The 23,554-nt window shown below is 46.4% G+C and overlaps 1 long non-coding RNA gene across 1 annotated transcript in view; it reads right to left on the minus strand.

The window, feature by feature from the left end:
- Positions 1-23,554, minus strand: part of LOC129048038 (uncharacterized) — a 37,324-nt gene that overhangs the window by 5,427 nt on the left and 8,343 nt on the right. Inside the window, exons 2-3 of the long non-coding RNA XR_008510037.2 lie at positions 1,618-1,776; positions 1,218-1,345 (exon numbers count right to left, since the gene is read on the minus strand). This is a non-coding gene — a long non-coding RNA (uncharacterized LOC129048038). The remainder of the gene's footprint in view (positions 1-1,217; positions 1,346-1,617; positions 1,777-23,554) is intronic.

Genomic DNA, 23,554 nt, shown 5'->3' on the forward strand with positions numbered 1-23,554 from the left:
GACCCCATCTCTACAAAAAAATTAGCTGAGTGTGGTGGCATGCACCTGTGGTCCCAGCTACTTGGGAGGCAGAGGCAGGAGGATGGCTTCAGCCCAAGAAGCTGAGGCTGAAGTGAGCCATGATCGTGCCACTGCTCTCCAGCCTGGGCGACAGAGCAAGACCCTCTCTCAAAGAAACAAAAAATGCTGGTGTCAAACAGAGGTCAGCACACCCCTCAGTGGACCATGAGCCGAGTTAATGGGGTACGCTGGGATTTTATTTATTTATTTATTTTTGAGATGGAGTTTCACTCTTGTTGCCCAGGCTGGAGTGCAATGGTGCGATCTCAGCTCACTGGAACCTCCGCCTCCCAGGTTCAAGCAATTCTCTTGCCTCAGCTTCCCAAGTAGCTGGGATTACAGGTGCCTGCCACCATGCCCAGCTAACTTTTTGTATTTTCAGTAGAGGCGGGGTTTCACCATGTTGGTCAGGCTGGTTTCAAACTCCTGACCTCAGGAGATCCACCCGCCTCGGCCTCCCAAAGTGCTGGAATTACAGGTGTGAGCCACTGCGCCTGGCCTGGATTTTAAACAAAATAGAAAATATTAGAGAGTGGCCTCCCAGGAAGGGCTAGGGTTTCGTGGACTGCTGGTCTCAGGTGTGTGTGTGTGGACACCATCAGACATGAAGTGTTCCAGATGGGGGACAGGCCAGGTGTGGCAAGTGTGGGAGGGGGTTGGGGTAGCCCAGGACACCTGTACAGGAGAGGCCTCCTAGCCTCTGACATCCTCGCTCAGGGCTCCCCGTTCCCAGGAGAGTGGGAAGCCTTGTCTTTGAGCCAGACAGACCCGCTAAATCCTCAGCACTGCTACTTACTGGCCAGGAGGTGCTTCCATTTCCCACTTAGAGCATGGGGGAACCGCGTTCTCCACCTCAGACGCTTGGTTGCAGATGACACGGTTTGCTCTCCAGCCCCTGGCGCACACTGATGGCAGCTGGTAGATGACTGCACCCGCGTCTGGCCTGGCTGTACTAGGCAGCTCCCTCACCCAGCCTGCTGCTCCGAGCTTGACCAGGCACTATGGTTACCTCTCAGGCACCAGGTGCCCTCCCAGCTGAGCTGTCCTGGTCTGAGGAGGCCACTTACTCCTGCCTGTCACAAGGGGGGATGCGTGCGGAGACCCCAGGGAGGCAGAGAGGATGCAGCCCCTGGCTGTGCCGGGGGTTTTCTACTTACAAAGCTCCTGGTGCATTTGCTTCAGGCTCTGTGCCAAGGCAGCCCGAGCTGGGCAGGAACCACAGCTGCACTGCTCTCTGGCTGAGAGACTTTAGTCATGACTGTTTCCCTCTCTGAGCACTGGCTTCCTTGTTTAGAACAGAACAGGGATCCATGGTGAAGACCCCTGCTCCCAGGTGGGATGGCATCACGTACCTCAAACCCCATGGGAGTGTCCTCTTTTGCACGCCAGCACCAGCCAGCAGAGCAAGAGCATTAATGCCCCAGGGATGACCCTCTACCACAGAGACGGAGCCCATCCAGGTGGGACAGCGGGAGCCTGAGCCAAAACTGAGCCCAGGCGCCCACTGCGGAGCTCGCTCATCAGGGCCACTCTCTGGCTCCCCTCTTCCGGGCTCACCTTTCCATGTCCTCACTCAGGTGTCCTGGGATCATCTGTAACAAATGACGTGTCCCCAAGTCCTTGTCTGCTTTCAGGGACCCAAACTCTGCCAGGGTTCCACACTGGCTGCAGGACTTTAGCAGGTGGTCTCCACCTTCTGGACTTGAGTGTCCTAATCTGTAAAATGGGGACAAAAGTCCTAACTCATGGAGTCATTAAAGGAGACACGGCATGTGCACATGCAAAGTGATGCACAGTCAAATGCCAATCAATTGCAAAGGGAAATGCAAATCGTGGGAAGAAACCGGAGCTTGCCTGGCTGAGGAAGGGCTGCTGGCAGCCTGTCCAGACATAGCAAGCCACTGCCAAGGGAGACCCTGGCGGAGTCGGATCGCTTAGCGATGGAAGAAGAGACAACTGACAAAAAAGATAATGCGACAGAGGATTTCAAAGAGAACAATGTAAGCACTAGAAGATTTAAGAACTCTTAGGAAAATTAATGAGGCCCTAGAAGATTTCTGCTGATAAGCTATAGTTTTGTCATAAAAATTGTGTCACACTTACCTAATCTACAGTGGACTTATTTATTCATCGTTGTTTCTAAAACTCAGTGTATACTTGCTATTATAGCTTCCTTTTCGGTGGGGGGGTTGGGACAGAGTCTTGCTCTGTCACCCAGGCTGGAGTGCAGGGGCGTGATCTCAGCTCACTGCAACCTCTGCCTGTGAGGGTCAAGCGGTTCTCAGCCTCAGGCTCCCCAGTAGCTGGGATTACAGGTGCCCGCCACCACGCCCAGCTAATTTTCGTATTTTCAGTAGAGACGGAGTTTCTCCATGTTGGTCAGGCTGGTCTCAAACTCCTGACCTCAGGTCATCCACCCGCCACAGCCTCCCAAAGTGCTGTGATTACATGCGCGAGCCACTGCACTGGGCCACATTTTGTTAAATATACATTTGGCTGGACGTGGTGGCTCACACTTGTAATCCCAGCACGTTGGGAGGCCGAAGTGGGCGGATTCCTTGAAGCCAGGAGTTCAAGACCAGCCTGGGCAACATGCAGAAACTCCGTTTCTACAAAAAATACAAAAATAGAAAAATTAACTGGGTGTGGGGGTGTGTGCCTGTGGTCCCAGCTGCTTGGGAGTCTGAGGTGGGAGGATTGCTTGAGCCAGGGAGGGAGAGATTGCAGTGAGATTGCACCATTGCACTTCAGCCTGGATGACAGGGTGAGACGCTGTCTTAAAGCAAACAAGCAAACAAAAAAGGCTACATTTATTTTTCATATTTTTATTTCATTTTTCAAGATCAAGTGCCAAGTAGGCCTTTTCTCCATTACGTCTTTCAAATGCAGGATTCTCTTTTAATAAAGTGGCCAATTCCCGGTGCCCATCATCCCTGCTAACCCCATGGACCGTCCCTGCACATCACAGAGTGGGCGTGAGCTCCACAGAGTGGGGAGTGACCTCGTCGGATCACGCTCACTGAGGCACACAGCTGGGCACACAGCAGGACCAGAGAATATTTGCTAAATGAGTGAATGCATCAGGAAGCTACGGTACTGGTGTTACCAGCTGTTAAAATAAAACTTCAGACAAGTTAAATTTGATGGAGTTTAATTGGAAAAAAATAAAAAAGAAATGATTCACAAATCGGGCAGCCTCCAGAATCACAGCAGATTCAGAGAGACTCTGGGGGTTCCTCGTGGTCAGAACAAATTTATAGACAAAAAAGTAAAGTGATGTACAGGAATTGGAAGTGAGGTACAGAAACAGTGAGATTGGTTGCAGCTCGGTATTTGCCTTAGTTGAACACAGTTTGAACACTCAGCAGTCTATGAGTGGTTGAAGTATGGCCGCTGGGATTGGCCAACACTCAGCCATTGTTATAGATGCATACTACTAAGTTGGGTTTTCCATTTTGTCTGCCTATTAAGCCAGCTTATGGTTCATCCACAAGGACTCAAATACAGAGAGGTAGGGAGTCCCTTCTTAGGCCATATTTAGTTTGCTTTAACAATTCCCCTCTTTTGGTCAGCCTCTCAATTTAGAGAGATTGACCGAAACTTTAGGCATTGATGCCACTCTCTGTCACCATCCTAAAGACTTATTTGGTCTCAATGTGGAATTCACAAGTCTTCTTTAGTTTTAGTATGGAGTCTCACACGTCTTCTTTGGTGTTAATATAGAATTCACAAGTTGCAGCTTTGTACCAGCTAAATGATTCTTTATGTTCTTTTTGACCTGGTTGGAATGAGACCATTCAACTTTTTTTTTTTTTTTTTTTTGAGACGGAGTCTTGCTCTGTTGCCCAGGCTGGAGTACAGTGGCGCGATCTCAGCTCACTGCAAGCTCCGCCTCCCAGGTTCACGCCATCCTCCTGCCTCAGCCTCCCGAGCAGCTGGGACTACAGGCCCCCGCCACCACGCCCGGCTAATTTTTTGTATTTTTAGTAGAGACGAGGTTTCACCGTGTTAGCCAGGATGGTCTCGATCTCCTGACCTTGTGATCCGCCCGCCTCGGCCTCCCAAAGTGCTGGGATGACAGGCTTGAGCCACCGCGCCCGGCCAGAGACCATTCAACTCTTAATGGATGGCTGCATACAAAACATTTAAGACTTGAGAGGATACAGTGTATCAGGGTGACAATTATTATGACTATCAAGAGGATACTATCAAATGCCAAGGCATACTCCTTAATAAGAGTGCTTATGAAACGAACCGAACCAAATCAGCCAAGTGAGGGTTCAGACAATACAGCCAGTTCAACAGTGTTAGGGTCTAATTGGTCATTATCCTCATTTAGAGTATGATAGCGATTAAGGACCATGGTTTGCTGTAAAGTGGCCTGACTTAAAGAGTTACTCATTTTCATTGTTACACTGGTAATACAAGTCATAATAACTTGGAAACCTACTAGAAGAATTATAAAGATTAGAAGCCCTTGGAAAACCCAAGCTTGCCATCCACCCTTAGGATGCCTGCAAACCGTTAGTTGCTCTTGTAAACATGTCATGGGCTCCTTTCTCTTGAGAGATGTCTTTAATGTATTTGGTGGCAGTGTCTAAGGAAACAGCAGTATCAGCACCTTTTAAATTAAGCTTCCTGTAGTAACAAAATCAGGTAAGAGATAAGTACAACATTCAGTTTTCTTTAACACCAAACCTAGGCATCCAGCTTGAGCAAAAAGATCTGAGGTTGCACGATGTTCCAGTAAGTGTTTTTGTTGAATACGTGTGTTGTCATCTACCTTTTTTTTTTTTTTTTTTTTTTTTGGGATGGAGTCTCACTCTGTTGCCCAGGCTGGAGTGCAATGGCATTATCTTGGCTCACTGCAACCACCACTTCCTGGGTTCAAGCGATTCTACTGCCTCAGCCTCCCAAGTAGCTGGGATTACAGGCATGAGCCTCCACGCCCGGCTAATTTTTTTATTTTTAGTAGAGATGGGGTTTCACCATGTTGGCCAGGCTGGTCTCAAACTTCTGACCTCAAGAGATCTGCCCGCCTCGGCCTCCCAAAATGCTGGGATTACAGGCGTGAGCCACCACGCCCAGCCCTGTCATCTACTTTTCTGAGAGTAGCTTCTACCCATCTGAAACCCTGGGAGGTCTGATTGATTACAAAATCCAAGATTTTTCCCAATTTACAAATTAGCTTTAAATTCCATACAACTGGTATCTCACTACCACCAAGAGTGCACCCCCAGGAACCCCACTGGAATCTTTCCTCAGTAGAAACTAGCTTATCCTCGAATATTCCAAGGCTAGTGCTAATTTCATTTATTGATCATTTTGGCCTCCAATCATAAGGGCCATCATGAGAATTTTCAGGGGAAGCTATTTGAAAGGCAGGAGCAAGCCAGGCCACATAACAAGAACTGAACCAACGAGGAGGCCGAACAGGATATGCAGACTCTTCACAGACCCAGTATAGACCCTTGGGGATTGGAAAAGAGGGCCACCTAGTTGCATTTGAGCAGAGATCAGTCAGGTTTGTTCGACCATAAATCTGCATACCTCCTGAACAACGTCCAGTGGGAAATTTACTTTTCTGTGGCCCCTTTATAGCATGTTGTAAGGGTATATAACCATATCTAGTAAAAAAAAGACCCTACTGGATTTAATCCAGTTACATTATACAAGCAATCACTTGTATCAACATAAGTAATTCCCAAATCTTGAGTGTGTGATGTCTGGAAGCACAATATATCTTTTGCTGGCATCACTTGGATTTTTTTTTTTTTTTTTGAGACGAAGTTTCACTCTTGTTGCCCGGGCTGGAGTGGAGTGTAATGGCACGATCTTGGCTCACTTTAACCTCTGCCTCCCAGGTTCAAGTGATTCTCCTACCTCAGCCTCCCCAGTAGCTAGGATTATAGGCGCCTACTACCATGCCTGGCTAATTTTTGTATTTTTAGTAGAGATGGGGTTTCACCATGTTGGCCAGGCTAGTCTCGAACCCCTGACCTCAGTTGATCCACCTGCCTCGGCCTCCCAAAGTGCTGGGATTACAGACATGAGCCACTGCACCCAGCCTAGGATTGGTTTTTTATATTTGGTAATGATCGAGTTATCAATTGAAAGAGTTAGAGTGTTGTTTTTAGTGAGTGTAGGAAGCAAGTAGCAGTGATGTTTAGAATATCAAGAGTAAATTTCTGTTCTTCCCTTGGAGTTTCAGGTAACTCTCATTGGGAACGCGGAGGGACACTGGCACCAGGGGAATCATTTCCTGATTTTTTTGGCATTAGACCACAAACCCAACAATTACTCTGGTTTTGTGCTAGAGCATAAACTTGAGCTAAAGCCATCCACTGATTATGGTGTCATGGCTTTGCCTGTAGGGAAAAGGACAAGATTAGGGCAGAAGATGAGGAAAACAGAAAAACACATAAGGCTTTCCTGATGATAGAGAAGTCTTGATCCATGATCTTGGGAAAGCTGTCCAAAACTAGGATGCTGTCTGCTTCTGAGGAGAGATTTCCTGGGTCAGCTTCACTTTAAAGTCTCCAACAGGTGTACAGTTCCAGGAGTCTGAAGGGGCCCTTTTGTTTGTTTGTTTTTTGTTGCCCAGGCTGGAGTGCAGTGGTGCGATCTTGGCTCACTGCAAGTTCTGCCTCCCGGGTTCACACAATTCTCCTGCCTCAGCCTCCCGAGTAGCTGGTACTACAGGTGCCCGCCACCACGCCCAGCTAATTTTTTGTATTTTTAGTAGAGACGGGGTTTCACCGTGTTAGCCAGGATGGTCTCGATCTCCTGACCTTGTGATCCACCCGCCTCAGCCTCTCAAAGTGCTGGGATTACAGGCATGAGCCACCGTGCCCTGCCTGAAGGGGCCCTTTTGAGTCATGAGACGTGGACCCAAGGTTCAAGGCCCTAAAGCTTCACTGCAGTGTGGGTGGTGAGAAGAACTTGGTATGGTCCCTTCCAATGAGGTTCAAGAGTGGTCTTCCTCTGATGTCGTTTCCAGAAGACCCAGTCTCCAGGTTCCAGATCATGGAGGATTTGATTGTCCTCAGTTGGTGGATCTGGAAAAGCTTCCTATACCTGGTGGAAGTATACTTTGGTATAATACATTAAAGCCTTGCAGTATTTAGTCATATCAGAGCTTAAGAGATCGGAGAAGCAAGAAGTGCTATTATTAGGGACATAGACCGCCCAGTGACTATTTTGTAAGGGGTCAATTTATGTTTTCCAATGGGAGTGCATCTGATTGCAATTCAAGTTATTACCTTTGGCCAAGGCAACCCAATTGATTCAGCTAACTTTGCCAGTTTCGGTTTTAATATGCCATTTGTTCTTTCAGCCTTTCCTGAAGACTGAGGGTGATAGGGATAATGGTAATTGCACCCTGTCAGTAACACCTTATTGAACTGCTTTATAACTTGTGCAGTAAAATGAGTTCCTCTGTTGCTGGAGATTTTTAGAGGGATCCCCCATAAAGAAAAGACATTTTAAAATAATTTCTTAGCTATAGTCACAGCATCAGCTTTCCTATATGGGAAGGCCTCTGTCCAACCAGAAAACATGCAAACGATTACAAGAACATACTGATACCCCACTGCGGGTCACAACTGAATTAAGTCCATCTGTAAATGCGCAAATGGTTCATCAGGTGGTGGAAATATACGACCTGAAGTTTTGATTGTTTTTCCAGGATTATGAGTTTGACAAGTCAAACATTGATTATAAACCATTTTAGCAATTTTGGAACAGTCACCCCACCAGTATTTTTTCATAATTTGGATCATTTTTTCTGTTCCATGATGAGTGGTGGAGTGCAGAGTTTTCAACAATGGAAGCTTCAAAGACTCAGGAAGGACCAGGCGGCCATCTGGGCCCTCTGTGAGTCTGTGCATCACATTAAATTTACATCCTTTTAGATACCAATTTTGCTTTTCCAAATCAGGTGCACCGCACTGTTTACTAAACAGGTAATCAAAAGGAAGTTGGCTCGGCTTAATCCAATGGCGTTCATTCAGATTGCATTTCTTACAGCTTCAGCACTAGCTGATTTAGCATAAAAATTTGCTAAAGCATTTCCCTGATATTTGGGTTCAGTTCTACAAGTATGAGCTTCAATCTTAGTAACAACAATCTACAATGGTAACAAGATAGCAGAAAGGGGCTCATTTACTTGGGGTCCATTTTTGATGGAGGTCCCACTAGGGGTGAGAAACCCTCGTGGTTTCCATATCATGCCAAAATCATGTACTACTCCAAAAGCATATCTACGAGCTGTATAAATATTGACTGACTATTCCTTAGCTATATGACAAACTTGGGTAAGGACAAAAAGCTCTGCAGGTTGGGCTGACTTAAATTGAGGAAGAGTTTCCTTCTCTATTAACTCATTTTGGGTGGTAACAGCATATTCTGCCTGGTATTTTCCTCCTGAGATTTTAGGATAGGACCCATCAACAAAAAGCATTAATTCAGGATTATCCAGTGGAGTATCTTGTAAATCAACATGAGGGGCCACTATTTCTGACACTACACTTACACAATTGTGGTCTTCACCATCATCAGGCAGAGGTAACAGAGTAGCAGGGTTAAGTAGATTACAGCATTTTAGATGAAGATTAGGAGATAGCAGTAATTCATAAGATGTTAGTTTACTTACTGAAAAATGCTGGGTTTGGTTGGAATTTAACAGACTTTCCACAGCATGTGAGATTTGCAAATTAAGTTCGCTTCCTAAAACCAGATCTGATGAAGCTTATACCAGCTTGGCAGCTGCTTTTAAACAGTTAGAATATGCCTTAGAGTCTGGGCCTGATTGCAGGCTATCATATGCAATGGACCTATGTTTAGCACCATGTTCTTGTGTAAGGACTCCTAATGCCTGATTGTCACACTCATGAATAAACAAGGTGAAAGGCTTAGGGTAATTTGGAAGTCCTAAAGCTGGGGGCTGTTGTAAGGCCAACTTCATTTGGGTAAAAGCCTGCTCATGACTATCTTCCCAAGGTAAAGGTTCTGGTACAGCATTTTTAGTGAGTTCATACAATGGTGAAGCTATTAAGGAAAAATTTGGAACCCAGGAGCTGCAATATCCTGTAATTCCAAGAAAGGCTCTTAATTGTCTTTTGGTTTCAGGTCAAGGAAAACTTTGAATAGTTTTTATCCTCTCAGGTGAGAGGAAATCCCTTCGGCAGTCAAGTCATGTCCCAAATAGTGGACTTTTTCTTTTGAAAACTGAAGTTTTTCCATTTAAGCCTTGTGATCTTTATATGCAAGTTGTTGTAAAAGGTGAACTGAGTCCATTTCAGAGCACTCCTTAGTGGGAGAGCATAACAATAAGTCATCTACATATTGAATGAGAGTAGAATTTTGAGGAAATTGTAGTGTTATTAAGCCCTGATGCAATGCCTGGGAAAAATGTGAAGTGGCTTTGGTAAACCCTAGTGGCATTACAGCCCAGGTGTGTTGCCTATCTTTTCAAGTAAAGGCAAACAAGTTTTGACTTTTTTTTTTTTTTTTAAGACGGAGTTTCGCTCTTGTCACCCAGACTGAAGTGCAATGGCATGGTCTTGGTTCATTGCAACCTCTGCCTCCTGGGTTCAAGCAATTCTCCTGCCTCAGCCTCCCGAGTAGCTGGGATTAACAGGTGCCCACTACCATGCCTGACTACTTTTTGTATTTTTAGTAGAGATGGGGTTTCACCATGTTGATCAGGCTGGTCTTGAGCTCCTGACCTCAGGTGATTCGCCCGCCTCAGCCTTCAAAAGTGCTGGGATTACAGGCATGAGCCACCAAGCTTTCTTTATGAATTGGAATGCTAAAGAAGGCTGAGCAGAGATCTATTACTGTGGACCACTTGGAACTAATTGGTACATTAGATAATAAAGTATCAGGATTTGGAACTACAGGAATCTTGGTATTACAATTTTATTAATTGCCCGTAAATCTTGAACAAATCTCCAGCCTCGTCCATTTGGTTTTTTAACTGGGGGATTGGAGTGTTACAAGGGCTGGTGCATGGGATTATGAGTCCTTGTTTAATTAAATCCTCTACAATTGGTGAGAGCCCTTGAACTGCTTCAGGTTTTAGAGGATATTGGGGTAATTTCGGCAAAGGTTTAGAATGATCTGTACTTTTATAGGTTCCAAACTTTTAATTCTTACCATATCAGTTGGGGAAGAGGCCCAAAAACATTTAGATATTTTTGAAAGATCAGGGTATTACAGGCCTGAGTTTCAATCTTATAAATTTCTGTCTGTAGACAGCATAACAATTCTAGTCCAGGAGAATCAGGAAACTCTAAGATTATTTCTCCTGAGAAAAATTTTATGTGCCCTTTTAGCTTCGAAAGTAAATATCACCCTAACAAGTTTACTGGAGCAGTATAACGTAGTAAAAAGGTGTTTTTCTGAAAAGGGGCCCAAAGTTAATTGGATTGGTTCAGATACAGGAATCTCTTAAACTTGATTTAAAACCCCCACCACAGAAATGACCTTTTTACTCCAAGGGATTTGTTGGCTTATGAAAGTGCGGTTTATGGTAGACAGAGTAGCCCCCATATCCCCGAGGACTGTACACAACTCCCCATTTATTTTAACCTGTTTCTCCACGTTGATTTAAAGGTATGGAGAGCAATCTACTGGAGAATCCCTTGGAACCTCATCAAGGTTGATTATTATCAGGAGGACTAAGGTCTCTTGGGCTCCCTCTAGTGGTGAAACAGTTTGGCCGAAAGGGAGGCTCATTGGTGGACTGATATAAAAGCAGACAATCCCTTTTCCAGTGCCCTGGTTGCTTGCAATACAGGCAGACATCTTGGGGTAAAGAACTTCTTGTTCTAGGACCTCTTGATTGTGATTTAAAATGAGAAGGAGGCAGAGCGCGGTGGCTCATCCCTGTAATCCCAGCAATTTGGGAGGCCAAGGCGGGTGGATCTTTTGAGGTCAGGAGTTCGAGACCAGCCTGGCCAACATGGTGAAAACCTGTCTCTACTAAAGATGCAAAAATTAGCTGGGCACGGTGGCATGCACCTGTAATCCCAGCTACCTGGGAGGCTGAGGCATGAGAATCGCTTGAACCTGGGAGGTGGAGGTTGCAGTGAGCCGAGATCTTGCCACTGCACTCCAGCCTGGGTGACAGAGCGAAACTCCATCTCTAAATAAATAAATAAAATGATTGATCCCTTAGGTCCCAGTCCCTGTAACTGCTGTAATTGAAGGGCCATAAGCTTGTTAACCTTTTGAGTTTTTTCTTGCTCTAGAGTCCTCTCAAAATGTCCAGCTAAGGCCAACAATTTAGTCATATCTGTAACTTCCTATCCCAACTTACGTATTTTAATTAAATTGTTGAGTTTGGGATGGAGTCCATTTACAAATAGAACACTTAATGCCGTTTCAGTCCTTGCAGGAAATACTTCTTGCTGTACTTGGATCCCAGAATTTTTCACAAACCGCATTTCTAAGTGAGTTCTGTAATGTGAAACTGAAATCTTTTTTTTGTTTGTTTGTTTACAAGATTGTATGATGGACCAGTCCATTTTTTGCGGAAAAATTTTAGGAATTGAATTTAAAAGGTTTTCAGCAATTTTTCCAGCGACTTTTGGTCCTTCTTGTGAGGAGCTTTTGGAGGGGTCTTTAACATCCTCCTCAGGTTTGCCCCATTCTGCTGTTGCCGTCCATTTCCGAGCTTTACCAGGCCCCAATATCACGGGGATACATAAGTCAAGGTCAAGAAGTCCTGGATCATAAGCTCCTATGAGGATTCTAAATTCCTCAGCACATTTTTGAGGATATTCTCTTGGATCAGGCAAGTCCTTCACAATGGCTCTAAGCTCAGTTTTAGACCATGGAGTGAAAGTCATTACAGCAGGCAGGCCTGACTGATCAGAAGGTCTCACTTTGTAAGGTGCCTGTCTAACTTACTTTTTCTTTTTTTTTAATCATCTTCAGGGTGAAAGGGTAATTTATTTATTTTTTATTTTTTTGAGACAGAGTCTCACTCTGTCACCCAAGCTGGAGTGCAGTGGTATGATCTCGGCCCACTGCAACCTCTGCCTCCTGGGTTCAAGCAATTCTCCTGCCTCAGCCTCCCAAGTAGCTGGGATTACAGGCGCGAAGCACCACACCTGGCTAATTTTGTATTTTTAGTAGAGACGAGGTTTCACCATATTGGCCAGGCTGGTCTCAAACTCCTGATCTCAGGTGATCCACCCACCTTGGCCTCCCAAAGTGCTGGGATTATAGGCATGAGCCGCCATGCCTGGCCTGAAAGGGTAATTTAGCAAAAAGGTTAGTGGACTCAGAGTATGTAGGTAGAGAAGGATAAAGAGAAGGAACAGTCGGGATGAGGTCAGTCACAGTACAGTCCTCTTTCATCATATCCTTAGTCTGTTGCTTAAGCTTTTCGTTTGCTTTTTGCAAAGAATCTTTTAAGGAGTCAATTTTTGATTCATTTACTCTTTTAGGGACCTCTGCATACCAATAAAAGAATACACATCCCACTGTTTTATGGGGTTTTTCATTCCCCCTTTTCTAATATGCCTCATAAATAAACAATTTTATCCAAATTAAAACTTCCCCATTGCAGCCATCTTCATTCTAAGTTTTCTTTAGTTAGGTTAACCCATTTTTCTAAAAATGCACAAGTTCTGGGCCCATAATTTTTATGCATAAAATTAGCTGGAGTCCCAGAATGTGGAGTCCCAGACTCCTTGGATTGAGAGGGTTGCATCTGAGCTGGTTCCAGCCTTGGAGTAGGGCCTGCTGCTGGTCCCAGGCTCCATGTTGGGGGCCTGGCGGCCAGATGGAAGGTTCAGCTTTGCAGCGGTCACACCTGCTGGGTGAATGGGTGTTCTAAGGGTGCTCGTTGGCACAGGTGGCTGTGACTCATATCTGGGTAGGTGTGAGGGAAGTGCACAGAGGGCAGCCATTCCTTTGGTGTCAGGGCTCCATCCCCATGGGCAGTGCTCCTTGGAAAAAGTCAGTGACTCCTTTGGATCCTGGGGAGCAAAAGGCACCTAAGGCAGTGAGTAGTCCGCAGAGGCCAGGTCAACCTGGTGACCAGGAGGTGTCCTGCCCAGCAGCAGGACAGGTTCAGTGTGAAACTGGAATCTGGAGGTGGCCTGGGCTGACAGGTGGGTGCAGGTTGTCTGGATGGCTTTGTCCACTCAAGTCTGTAAGTGCTTAGCCGCTCTGCAAGTGAGATCCTAGGAAGGGAAGCCCTGGTTGGTGCCAGGGGTTGATTAGAAGATGCCCTTGCAGGCACGGAGGCTCATGCCTGTAATCCCAGCACTTTGGGAGGCTGGGGCAGAAGGATTGCTTGAGCTCAGAAGTTCAAGACCAGCTTGGGCAAGATGGTGAAACCCTGTCTCTACAAAAAATTTAAAAAATTAGCATGTGCTTGTGGTCCAGCTACTTGAGAGGCTGAGGTGGCATGATCGCTTGAGTCCATGACGTCAAGGCTGCAGTGAGCCAAGATGACGCCACTGCACTCCAGCCTGGGTGACAGAGTGAGACCCTGTCGTAAAGCAAGCAAACAAACAAACAAACAAACAAAAAAACCCCAAAACGCCATAAAGTTAGCAGATGGAAGGAAATAATAAAGATTAGAGCAGAGATAAATGGGATAGAGGAGAGAGGAGCACTAGAGGAAATCAGTGAAAACATGTTCCTTCTATGAAAGGTTAACAAAATTGAGAAATCTTTAGCTAGTTGACTAAGAAAAAAGAGAGAAGATTCAAATTACTAAAATCAGAAATGACAGGGTGACATCACCAATGACCCCACAGAAATAAAAAGGATTTATAAAGAGAAAGCTAGGAACAATTGTAGGCCAACTAGTTGGTTAACATGAATGAAATGGACACATTCCTAGAAACATACAAACTACCACACCTGAGTCAAGAAACGGAAAATCTAAACAGACCTGTCAAGAACGAAGAGATTGAGTCAGTGATCAGAAACTTCCCCACAAAGAAAAGCCCAGAACCAGGTGACTTCACTGGCGAATCCTCCCAAACATTTAACAGGTAACACCAATCCTTCTCAGAATTCTCAAAATCTTCAATATGACACACCATCTCCCTAGAATGAAGGGAAAGACCCACCATCTCAATTCATGGAGAAAAAGCGTTTGACAAAATCCAACACTGTCATGATAAGAGTACTCAATAAAAGAGAAATAGAAGGGAACTTCCTTGACAGGATAAAGAGTACTTACGAAGAATTCACACCTACTGTCACTCAGTGGTGAAAGACTGAGAGCTCTCTGCCTAAGATGAAGAAGAAGATGAGGATGCCTGCTTTCACCACTTCACTCCAACATCGTGATGGAAGTTTGGTCAGAGCAATTAGGCAAGACAAAGAAACAAAGGCACTGAAATTGGAAAGGAAGAAGTAAAAATATCTGGGTTTTTTTTGTTTTTTTTTGGTTTTTTTTTGTTTTTTTTTTTTGTGATGGAGTCTCTCCCTGTCGCCCAGGCTGGAGTGCAGTGGTCCAATCTCGGCTCACTGCAATCTCTGCCTCCCAGGTTCAAGTGACTGTCCTGCCTCAGCCTCCCGAGTAGCTGGGATTACAGGTGCACACCACCACACCCAGCTAATTTTTGTATTTTTAGTAGAGACGGGGTTTCACCATGTTGGCCAGGCTGGTCTTGAACTCCTGACCTTGTGGTCCACCCGCCTCGGCCTCCCAAAGTGTTGGGATTACAGGCGTGAGCCACTGCGCCCGGCCAAGTATCTCTATTTATTGATGACATGAACTTACGTGTAGAAAATTCTATGGAATAAAAATAGTGTTAGAGTTAATGAATAATTTCAGCAAAGTTTCAGCAGAGATGAGGAACACACATACAGATCAGTGAATACAGTTGAGAATCAGGTGATAAATCCATACATGTATGTCAATTGATTTTCAACATGGCTATCAGGATCATTCAATGAGGCAGAAACAGTCTCTTCCACAAATGGTGCCAGCAGAACTGGATATCCTCAGGCAAAAGAGGGAAGTTGGAGCCTTACCTAATACCATATAAAATATTGACTTAAAAGGAATTAAAGACCCAAATTTGAGAAATGAAACTTTAACACTCAGCCGGGTGTGGTGGCTCATGCCTGTAATCTCAGCACTTTGGGAGGCTGAGGCGTGTGGAATGCCTGTGGCCAGGAGTTCGAGACCAGCCTGGCCAACATGGCAAAATCTGTCTCTATTAAAAATACAAAAAAATTAACCAGATATGGTGGGAAATGGCTGTAATCCCAGCTACTCGGGTGGCTGAGGCAAGAGAATTGTTTGAACACAGGAGGCGGAGGCTGCAGTGAGCCGAGGTCGCACCACTGCACTCACTCCAGCCTAGGCGGGGGGAAGAAAAATGACACTCTTAGAGAAAATATGGGAGCAAATCTTTATGCCCTTTGATTTGGAAATGGTTTCTTAAATATACAAAAAGCACAAACAACAGAAGAAAAAAACAGGTAAACTGGACTTCATTGAAATTAAAACCCCTTAAGTACACCCTGAAAAGAATGAAAAGCGAACCCACGGGATGGTAGAAAATATTTGCAAATTATAAATCTGACAATGGTTTTTTTTTTTTTTTTTTTTACTCCTTTTTACTATTTCGTTTTTAATTTTGCCGGTTTCTACATTATTCATGTTCTCCTGTTAGTGACTGAAGAAGACCAAGTTCCCTTAAATCACTCCCCATTGTCCAGTCTCCCCTCCTTATCAATCAGTTCATCAGGAATTTTAATTCCTCTTTGGGTTACAGTGTCACTTTAGAAATGCTTATTTCTGGTTATATCTAAGTGTAGACAGCATCACTTTGGCAGTTTCAGACAGAAGGAAGAATTTCCTAGTAGTGAATTTAGATTATTCTACAATCAACTTCTCCAACTTGAAAAAAATATTTAACTACTACACACCTATTAGAATGGACAAAATCTAGAACACTGAAAACTCCAAATGCTGGTGAGGATGTGAAGCAGAAACTCTGTCATTGCTGGTGGGAATGCAACATGGTGCGGCCACTTTGGAAGACGGTTGTTTTCTTACAAATTTAAACCTGCTCTTACTGTACGATCCAGTAATTGCACTCCTTGGTGTTTACCCAAAGGAGTTGAAAACTCATGTGCACACAAAAACCTGCACACAAAAAAAGCTTATGGATATTTACAGCAGCTTCATTCACAACTGCCAAAATTTGGAAGCAACCAAGATGTCCTTCGGGAGCTGAATAAATAAACAGTGGTACATCCAGACAATGGAATACAGGATTATTCAGCGTTAAAAAGAAATGCGCTGTCAAGCCATGAAAAGACACGGAAGAAACTTAAATGCATATCACTAAGTGGAAGAAGCCAATCTGAAGAAGCTGCATATGGTATCACTCCAACTATATGACATTCTGGCAAAGGCAAAACTATGGAGATAGTAAAAAGATCAGTGTTGTCTAAGGGCTGGGAGGAGGGAGGGATGAATAGGCAGAACAGGGAGGATTTTTAGGGCAGTGAAAATACTATGTACCTTACTACAATGATGGATACCATCATTATACATTTGTCCAAATTCACAGAATGTACAACACCAAGCGTGAACCCTTATCCCTTATGTAAACTATGGAATTTGGATGCTGCTGCTGATGTGTCAATGTAGGTTCATCAACTGTAACAAATGCACCACTCTGGTGGGGGAGGTTGATGGTGGGGCAGGCTGTGCATGTGGGAATAGGGGGTATATAGGAACTCTCTCTACCTTTCTGTCAATTTTGCTGTGAATCTAAAACTGCTTAAAAAATAAAATCTTAAGGCTGCAACCCTTTACTGGGCAGTGAAATCAATTTGCCAGCTGGGACTAGCGTTAAAAATAAACGAAACAGGGTTGGGTGCGGTGGCTCACTCCTGTAATCTTTGGGATTACAGGACTTTGGGAGCACTTTGGGAGGCCGAGGCGGGTGGATCACCTGAGGTCAAGAGTTCGAGACCAAGCCTGGCTATCATGGTGAAACCCAGTCTCTACTAAAAATACAAAAATTAGCAGCGCATGGTGTTGGGCACCTGTAATTCCAGCTACCTGGTAGGCTGAGGCAGGAGAATCGCTTGAACCCAAGAGGCGTAGGTTGCCGTGAGCCGAGACCGCACCACTGCACTCCAGCCTGGGCAACAGAGAGAGGCTCCGTCTCAAAAACAAAACAAAACAAAAAAACAGCCTATCTCAAACCCCTCCTGCTCTCAGGCACTAATGTATAATGTTCCTTTTGTCAGAAACCAACCCCCCAGGAATAATTTCTCCCTAGATTAACAATTTCTCATTCTTTAGGTCTTAGCTCAATGGCTACCCCTCCTCAGACTGGAACAGACAGCACTTTACAACCTGTGGAAACTCTCTCACCTTTCCTGCATAGTACTAATCACACATGTAATTTTTTTTTTACAGCTCTATTGAGGTGTAATTTACATTACCATAAAATTCACCCATTGTAAGTGTAAAACTCAGTGACTATTTTTGTAAATGTATCTGAAGTTGCCACATCACTACAATCCAGTTTTAGAACATTTCCATCACTCCCCCAAATTCCCATGAGCTAATCTGCAAACAATCTCTGTTTCCACTCACATTTTTTGTTGTGGTTGTTTTGTTTTTGAAACTGAGTCTCGCTCTGTCGCCCAGGCTGGAGTGCAGTGGCGCAATCTCAATCTGACAACGGTTTTATATCCAGAATATATACAGAATTTTTACTGCTCAACATCAAAACACAAATAACCTAATTAAAAATGGGTAAAAGACTTGCATAGACATTTCTCCAAATCAGATGTACAAGTAAGTGGCCATTAGCACAGGAAAAGATGATTCACATCCTGAGATACTGGAGAAATGTAAACCAAAACCACAATGAGATCCCACTCCACACCCACTAGGTGGCTACATTTTAAAAAAATGAAAGTAACGACTGCTGGAGAGGATGTTGAGGAAACCAAAGCCTCATATTTTGCTGGAGTAAGTGTAAAATGGTGCAGTGGCTGGAAAGCAGTTTGGTAGTTCCCCAGAAAATTCAGCATAGTGCTACCATTTGACTCCGTGATTTCTTTCCTAGGTATATACCTAAAAGAATTGAATACAAGCTGGGTGTGGTGGCTCATGCCTATAATTTCAGCACTTTGGGAGGATGAGGTAGGAGGATCACTTGAGGCCAGGAGTAGTTCAAGATCAGTCCAGGCAACACAGTAAGACCTCATCTCTACAAAAAAAAAAAAAAAAAATTAGTCAGATGTGATGACATGTGCCTGTAATCCCAACTACTCAGGAGGCTGAGGTGAGAGGATTGCTTGAACCTGGGTTGTCGAGGCTGCAGTGAGCCATGATTGTGCCATTGCACTCCAGCCTGGGCAGGCAACAGAGTGAGACCCTGTCTCAAAAAAAAAAGTGTGGTCTGTCCCTACAGTGGAATATTATTCAGCCATAAGGAGAGATGAGGTATTGATATATGCTACAAAGTGGATGAACCCTGCAAACATCTTACTAAGTGCAAGAAACCCTTCAGCGAAGGCCACACGTGATATGATTTCACTTGTATGAAAAATCCGGAGAAGGTAGACGAATAGACATGGGTGGCAGATTCGAGGCTGACAGCAGGGGGAGCTCTAATGCCAGCTCAGGGGCCAGCTCTGGTGCTAGAGGCGTGGAGTGGGAGATGGGGCGTGACTACTTACCAGGGGCCAGGTTTCCGTTTGGGGTGATGGAAGGGTTTAGAACTAGAGAGTGGCGATGGTGCCCAGGATGGTGAATGTAGTGAATACCACTCAGTTGTACAATTGAATATGTTTTAAAAGTAAACTTTAGACTGGGCGCGGTGGCTCACGCCTGTAATCCCAGCACTTTGGGAGGCTGAGGCGTGCGGATCACGAGGTCAGGAGGTCGAGACCAGCCTGACCAACATGGTGAACCGCACCCCCCCCCCCACTCTGTCTCTACTAAAAATACAAAAATTAGCCGGGCATGGTGGCGAGCGCCTGTAATCCCAGCTACGCGGGAGCTGAGGCAGGAGAATCGCTTGAACTCCGGAGGCGGAGGTTGCAGTGAGCTGAGATCATGCCATTGCACTCCAGCCTGACGACAGAGCAATACTCCGTGTCAAAAAAAAAAAAAAAAAGGTAACCTTTATTTTATATGAATTTTATAACATAAAATACAGGTAACTATAAAGTATATGAATAAAACAAAACCAGGCAGGAAAAAAAAATGCCTTGACAGGTGAGGGTCATGAAGGTTCTGGTTCTGGGGCTGGCACTGGCTGTATCTTGGGAGCTGGGACTGGAGCTGGTGCCAGAGCTGATTCTAGCTGTGGTTCTGGGCCAGCGACCTGCTCTCCCTCTGGAGGTGATGGCAGAGTCGGGTCTTGACGTGTAGCCGGCACTAGCCTTAGCTGTGAGGTGGATGCTGGAGTGGCTCTAGGTCAGGAGGTGATGCTACAGGAGGTTCTGGAGCTGTATCTGAAATGAAAACTCTCACTGGTTGTCTTCTTGAATTGGTGCTGGGGCAGGTCATAGCTCTAGAGATGGCACCAGAGTTGGGGTTAGAGCTGCCTCTATCCCTGGAGTTGCTGGGAGTGGTGGTGCTTGAGCGATTTCTAGATTGGTGTTGGAGCTAGAGCTCTTGTTGCAGCTGGGGTTAGCTCTAGAGATGGTATCCGAGTTGAGAGAGCTGCCTCTATCTCTGGGGTTGCTTTGGTGTTGGAGCTAGAGCTCTTGTTTAGGCTCTGGAGGCAGCACAGGCTCTAGCTTGGAGCTAGTGCTAGAGTTGGCTCTGGACCTGACTCTTCCTCTGAATCTGGTGCTAGCTATAATATGAGCCTGGCATTGACTCTAATTCTGTAATCAGTTTGGAGCCGGTTCAAGCTCTAGAGCTGGTGCTAGAACTACCATTGCAGCAATTTGTGATAAAGGTGCCCAAACTCTGGATTTGATGTTCAAGTTCGTGCTGGAGCTAGATCTACCTCTGCTGATGGTGCTAGAGCTGTTTCTGGAGCTGCTTGTAGCTCTGAAGCTAATGCTGGGGCCGTCTGTATCTCTGCAGCTGGTACAGGAGCTGGTGCTGGCCTGGGCTCTACCTCTGGAGCTGATGCGAGAGCCAGTGCTGCCACTGGCTCTTCCTCTGAACTTGGCACTGGGTCTAGCTCTGTGTCTGGTGCTGGCTCCAATTCTAAATTGGTTTGGGAGCTGGTTCTGGCTCTAGATGAGGCCTGTGGGGACCATCTGCCTTCTCTCAGGCTGCGCATGCTGCCTGAATGGCCCAGAACTGGTTACTTGTCAAAACAGTCCTGCAGGAGAGGTCTGTCTGTACCCAGAGAGGCCTGAGTGAGGGGACCAGGGACTGCCCGCCCGCCTGGCACCCCAGGACGCTCTTGTACCTGTTGCCTCGTCCTTGTCCAGGCCGATGTGGATGACGTGGCGTCGCCTACCTGCAGGTTGTAGAGCAGCGTGAGGAGCTGTGGCTGCAGAGCCCTGAGACTGAGAATTTGAAGGTGGGTTTAGCAGCCATGGTGTGCTGGAGGCTGAAGAGGAGGAGGTGCTGCTGGAGTCGGAGTTGATGCCGGAGGTCCCCGGGGATGACAGCAAGGTCGATTCCCAGAACTGAGGGGAATAGCAAGATCAGCAGAAGCCTGGACCCTGCAGGGCTTCTGAGGCCAGCGTTCTTCTCTGGGGCTTCTTAGCAGCTCCATTTGGGAGTCAGGGGTTTGTTGCTTCTTTTGTGGGTGCAGAGTGGGGAACGCAGGCACCGGCTGGGAGGGGACATAGAATGAAAGAGCTGTCAGGGAGAAGGGCAAGCAGTCGCCTTCTTTCCCTGCCATTGGGGGCTCCAGGACAAAGCTGACATTGATCTCCTCCACTTTGCAGCTGGAGGAGCCGGCTAAGTGCACGCTGAGTGCATTGGCAATGTCCCGGCTGCTGAAGGAGGAGCCTCACCTGAGCTGGTCTCAGGGCTTGAGTGGAAGCTGCCTCCGGTCCTGAGCTCCCTGCTGGGGGCCTGGCGGCTGGAAGGGCAGCTTTACCATGGTCAGATCTGCTGGGTGAGTGGGTGCTCTAGGATGCCCTGGGCATGGATGGCAGTGACCTGTACTAGAAGGGTGTCAGGGACATGCTGCCAGGAGGCAGCACCTGGGGCCAACAGGGCTCGGAGCATGGTGGCAGCACCCGCTGGAAAGGGTTAGCTGGTCCTCTGGTTCCCAGGGCACTTATGGCGGTCCACTGAGGCCAGGTCAGCCTGGTGGCCAGCAGGTGTTTTATCCAACAGAAGGACAGAGCCACTGGAGTCTGGGGTGGCCTGGGCTTGCAGGTGGGTTGAAGGTGCCTGACTGGCCTGGTCCCCTCCAGTCTGTAAGTGCCTAGCCACCAGCCAGATCCTGGGGAGGGCGGCCCTGTGGTGAGTCAGCACAGGAGATGGCTGAGAGGATGCTCTTGGGAATCTCCAGTCCCTTCTGCTTCATGCAAGGAGTGCCGAGCTGGCTCCACACCTGACCTGTGTTCCCTTGGTAAGCGTTGCTTCTTTTGGACAAAGTCATAGTCAGTGGTAGAGTTCATGGTTGAAAACGTGTTGGCGTTGTCAGGGGTCTTCAGCTTGGTGGGGAAGGGCAGAAGGATGGTCAGCTGTGCTCAAGAGGGGGCCACAGGCCAGACACAGAACTCCATAGAGACAGAAAGTGGATGAGTGGTTGTCAGGGGTGAGGGGTGGAGAGTGACTGCTTAATGGGTACAGGGTGTCTGTTAGTGGTGATGAAAAAATTCTAGAACTAGATAGTGTTGATGGTTATACCACATAGTAAATGCATTTAATATCCATGAATTGTACAGTTTACAATGATTAAAGTTTAAATTTCATTTCATTGTGTATAATTTGTTTTAGGTTTTTGAGACAGAGTATTGCTCTGTCACCCAGGCTGGAGTGCAGTGACGTGATCTCGGCTCACTGCAACCTCAACCTCCCAGGCTCAAGGGATCCTCCCACCTCAGCCTCCCGAGGAGCTGGGACTACCGCTTGGCTAATTTTTTTTTTTTTTTTGGTAGAAACAGGGTTTCACCATGTTTCCCAGGCTGGTCTCAAACTCCTGAACTCCAGTGATCCACCTGCCTTGGCCTCCCAAAGAGCTGGAATTATAGGCATGAGCCACTGCACCTGATCTGTATATAAAATTTAAATCACAAAATATAATAAACCATAAAGAATATGAAATATAAACATACTATAAAAATGAAATGTTGCCATCCCAGGGAGGGGCAGTAAAGCTCTGGCACAGGAGCTGTAGCTGAAGGTGGTGCCCCCGAGGCTCCTGCACTGGAGCTGGAGTGGTGGCCGATGCTCGTTCTGGCTGTGGAACTGGCTCAGTAGCTGGGGCCTGAGCTGGGGCTGGAGCTGCCTCTATCCTGGGCAGTGGTGCTGGAGGTGGATCTAGAACTGGCTCTTGTTCTGGAGCTGATTCTAACTCTAGCCTGGTGCCAGAAGGGGTGCAAGAACTGACACTGAAAATGGCTTTAGCCCTGGAGCTGGCCCGAGTGTTGGAGCTGGAGGTGGCTCTAGCTCTGTGGCTGGCACAAGACCTTATGCTAGAGCAGGCTCTAGCTTTGTAGCCTCCACTGCTGGCTGTGGGTGAGATGCTGTCCCCTCTGTTGGGCTGTGAGCTCTCAGGACAGGGATGGTGTATAGGTTCACTGTCATATTCCAGGGGGCTGGGGTTCACCGTCATATTCCAGGTGTCTGGCGTTCACTGTCGTATTCCAGGTGTCTGGGGTTCATCGTTGTATTCCAAGTGTCTAGGGTTCACCATCGTATTCCAGGTGTCTGGGGTTCACTGTCATATTCCAGGTGTCTAGGGTTCACCATCGTATTCCAGGTGTCTGGGGTTCACTGTCATATTCCAGGTGTCTGGGGTTCACTGTCATATTCCAGGGGCCTGGGGTTCACCACCATATTCCAGGTGTCTGGGGTTCACTGTCGTATTCCAGGTTTCTGGGGTTCACTGGCATATTCCAGGTGTCTGGGGTTCACTGTCGTATTCCAGGTTTCTGGGGTTCACTGGCATATTCCAGGTGTCTGGGGTTCATTGTCATATTCCAGGGGCCTGGGGTTCACCACCATGTTCCAGGTGTCTGGGGTTCACTGTCATATTCCAGGGGCCTGGGGTTCACCACCATATTCCAGGTGTCTGGGGTTCACTGTCGTATTCTAGGTTTCTGGGGTTCACTGGCATATTCCAGGTGCCTGGGTTCACTGTTATATTCCAGGTGTCTGGGATTCGCCATCGCATTCCAGGTGTCTGGGATTCACCGTCGTATTCCAGGTGTCTGGGGTTCACTGCTGTATTCCAGGTGTCTGGGTTCACCATCATATTCCAGGGGCCTGGGGTTCACCATCATATTCCAGGTGTCTGGCATTCACCATCATATTCCAGGGGTGTGGGGGTTCACTGTTATATTCCAGGTGTCTGAGGCTCACTGTCATATTCCAGGTGTC

This window comes from Pongo abelii, chromosome 13 (assembly GCF_028885655.2).
Source record: "Pongo abelii isolate AG06213 chromosome 13, NHGRI_mPonAbe1-v2.0_pri, whole genome shotgun sequence".
Classification (NCBI taxonomy): Eukaryota; Metazoa; Chordata; class Mammalia; order Primates; family Hominidae; genus Pongo; species Pongo abelii.